The sequence below is a fragment of the Gracilinanus agilis genome, unplaced genomic scaffold, assembly GCF_016433145.1.
Source record: "Gracilinanus agilis isolate LMUSP501 unplaced genomic scaffold, AgileGrace unplaced_scaffold13515, whole genome shotgun sequence".
NCBI lineage: Eukaryota > Metazoa > Chordata > Mammalia > Didelphimorphia > Didelphidae > Gracilinanus > Gracilinanus agilis.
In genome coordinates this window covers 1-3,279 of record NW_025344160.1, presented here as the reverse complement: position 1 = coordinate 3,279, position 3,279 = coordinate 1, and the positions used below count along the sequence as shown (strand labels likewise).

At 58.3% G+C, this 3,279-nt stretch overlaps 1 long non-coding RNA gene across 1 annotated transcript; it reads right to left on the bottom strand.

Moving 5' to 3' along the window:
• Positions 1–472: 472 nt before the first annotated feature.
• On the bottom strand, positions 473–3,266 carry LOC123254056. Its single transcript, XR_006506649.1, has 3 exons — positions 2,254–3,266; positions 1,302–1,442; positions 473–1,194 (listed from the first exon to the last, which is right to left on the bottom strand). It is a non-coding gene; the product is annotated as an uncharacterized LOC123254056 (long non-coding RNA).
• Positions 3,267–3,279: the final 13 nt, after the last annotated feature.

The window sequence follows — 3,279 nt, the reverse complement described above, 5'->3', positions numbered from 1 at the left end:
GTCACCCTATAGGTCCCCAGCCCCAAGGGTTCCCCCTGTTTTGCATGAGAAGGAACCCAGCTGGGCCCAGGGCGGGGGGCGAGCCGCCCGGGACTCCGGTAGCTATTGATTCCAGGGAGGGGCGGTTGGGTCGAGGGAGCCAGCGGGCGAGAACCTGGACAGCTGCGGGGGAGAGGGGGCCCCCAGCTCGGTGGGACAGCCGCCTCACCCCAGACTCGAACTTCGACCTCAGTTGAGGGGGCGGGGGTGGTGCTGTTGCTAAGCGTCTAAGGACACTGGAAGAAACTGCTGCGGTGCTGGAGCCTCTTCTTCCAAGCGACCAATTTTCCACTGGATACCGGGGCTGCAGACAGAGCAGAAGGAAGCAGAGCCACGCGAGCCTCGGTCTCTTTCCCAGTTTCCCCACCCCGAAACCTCGACGTCAGGGGCCCGATTCCTCGAGAAATCCATAGAGCTCAGAAGACTCAGTAAACTGGTTGAGATATTTTAATTGGGGTCTCCACTGCCCCAGGGATTCACACCTGGGGAAGAGGAGAAAAGAGGAGAATACAGCCTCTCCCTCCATACGTGAAGGGATTAGCTGCGAGGCAACCCCACTTTGGAAGATCGGAGGAGAAAGAAGTTGGGGCTGGGCAGGCGGTAGGAGGCAAAGGCCATCCACCGGAGGTTTGGTTTTAAGTAAAAAGTGGCGGTCTCAAAAGGCCTGCACTGTCGGGGCCCAGCAGAGGAGCGCCAGGTTTCTTTCTCCACCGTAGGGTAAATGAAAGGGGTGTCTGGAGAACCCGAAACCCTGAAAGTCGTATTGAGTCTAAGCCGAATTCGTTGTAGCCGTTTCTCGCTTTCGCCCGAAGAGGTGATTTGAATTCCTAGGGAGAAGCCTTTTCCTGCGCTGGAAGCCGCGACATCAAGCCCACTCTGGGCTCCCTTAGCTGCTCCTCTGAACCTCCCTTTGGCTAGGGTCGCCTATGTGGGGCTGGTCCTCCAGGTCACTTTAGTCAAAGAAGTGACAAGTCCCATATGGAGGAATTTGAAGCTGCCGTCGCTGACCTCAACCCCTCTCGATCCGCTCCAGGAGGATATAAGACCTCCGTGGAGAGGGAGATACCGGGAGAGGAGCCGACCCCGTGTCAAACAACTACCCATCTGCTGGCCCATTCTCAGGGAAAATCCCGATTAACAGCGGAGACTGAGTCCCTGAAATGGAATTTAGAGTTGCACAAATCTGCAGCTCCAGAGATGGATGTTTCCTGCTCGCCGAACTCATACCGCCTCCTCCCACCTCCACTCCATCCCAAGCACACCTGGCGGTGGGTAGCCTCGAGTCTGGAGACGGTTCAAGAATCAGCCCTGGGGCCTAAGTGAAGGGGAGTTGCCAAGACGTAGGAAAGGGTGCTCCAAAGTTTTTTTTTGGGGGGGGGAGCGGAAACCGCGACCCCTAAAGCCTGGGGAAGGAAGGGAGATCTGAGAATCAATTCCCTTTCCCCAACACCCAGGATACTCTTCGGCACCCTGGGATCCCCAGGGTACCTCTGCCAAGCCTCCCTCAGTCTCCCCTAAGAGCCGCTGTGGGAGTCAGTCCTACGATTTCCCGCCGAGTCATTTCTAACTGAACTGAGGTTTCTCTGGCTCAGTTTTCTTACTGGTTCTTGCCTCGGTTGCAACTCCCCGTCCTCCGCTCTGTTACCACTGTAGCCCCCCATCCCCACCCCCGCCTCTGGCCTTCAGCCCCTCCGCCCTTCTCTCTCTACTACCCCACCCCCGCCCCCACCTGGAAAGCTTCCAAACAACTTTCAGGGAGCTCCCAGCAGGGGTAAGGAAGCAAAGTCTTAGAGAGCCCGGAGTCCTTTGGACATGGCTGAAGCGGGGGTGGGGTGGGACGGGGGTGGCCATTCGAAGGGAAAGGAGAAAAGGAAAGGCTGACGTGCAGAGCAAGTAGCTGGAGGGAGGACGAAGTTTCGGCTGCCCATCTTTCTCTCACCAATATCCCCAAAGACGCTCGCGGTGCTCCGAACCCAGGAAGTCAAATCGAGAAATAAATTCCCAATGCATTCCTAAAACCGATCATGCTCCAGGGTCCAATCCCGTACTCGCCAACGACGTCACGTCCCCGGACAAGGCTCGGGTTCTCCACCTCTTGCACCCCCTCCCCAAGTCCATTCCCCACCCCCACCCCCACCCCACTCCTGCAGGCGACCCGGCCTCTTGCCCCAGCCTCTCTTCCCCGAATTCCTTTCTCCCTGGTAGTTGCCTTACCGGGTCAGTACTGGTCTCCCAGCAGCTGCTCCACGCCGTGCCGCGCACTTTGCCGCGGGTCCCGCCGTTGATTCTCTATAAGCGGTCTCGCTGCACTCTCCTCGGCCACCGGGATGGATAATGGTTTACAGAGGGACCGCGAGTCGCTGATTGGCCGCCGCCCGCAGTGACGTCGTCGAGCGCTGCATTAAGGCTAGGGGGCTTCCAGAGCGGCTGGGAACAGCCGAGAGCAGTGACGAAGCCGCCGGAGCCTGGGAGAGACGCACAGACGGGGACGGGGGACTGGGGACAGGCACTCAGGGAGAGAGACAGCCACGAGCCGCGGTGGAGGCAGCAGGAGAGACAATCTGTGCAGACCTGGTGGAAGCGGTGGTCACTAGGACGATAGGGATTTCTTTGGCGATCATCGAAGACCTACCCCCTCTCTACCCCTTGGAAGGAAAAAAAATAGGAGGCGAGAAAGGGCACTGGTATTTGCAACCGCTACCAAAAACAAACAAACTAAAAAGGGCGGGAGGGGGGAGAAGGAAAGAAAAGAAGGAAAAAAGAAAGGGGCAAAAAAAACCTTAATCCTGCCCCAACCACTCCAGCAATTGCCTCCTTGGACACTCACTCACAGCCACAAAGCTGGCCGAGCAATGCGGGACTGCGCGCGGAGCTGGCAGGGAGCTGTGACCAGGGAAATGGTTGGCAGGGCGCGCTGAACTGAGGATCCGGCCTCCTCCGGAGCAGGAGCGGAACGGGAGGGGAGCGCGCAGAGCCCGCTGGGCCGCTCAGAAGAGACCCACGCAAAGGGGCAGTGGGCAAAGGGGGGCCAGCTAGCGCGCCCCTAGGCGTCCTTCCTAGTGGAAGCCTCGCTGTCCAGTTTTTATTGATACAAACATTGCTTTTTTTAAAAAGACAACAACAACAACAACAAGCAAAACCAACAAGCCAACAAGAGCTTTCCCTCCCTCCTCCCCACTCGCCTCAGCTGGCGCCTCCTGTCTTGCTGTCCCCCTCCCTCCCTCGCTGCATCTCCACCCC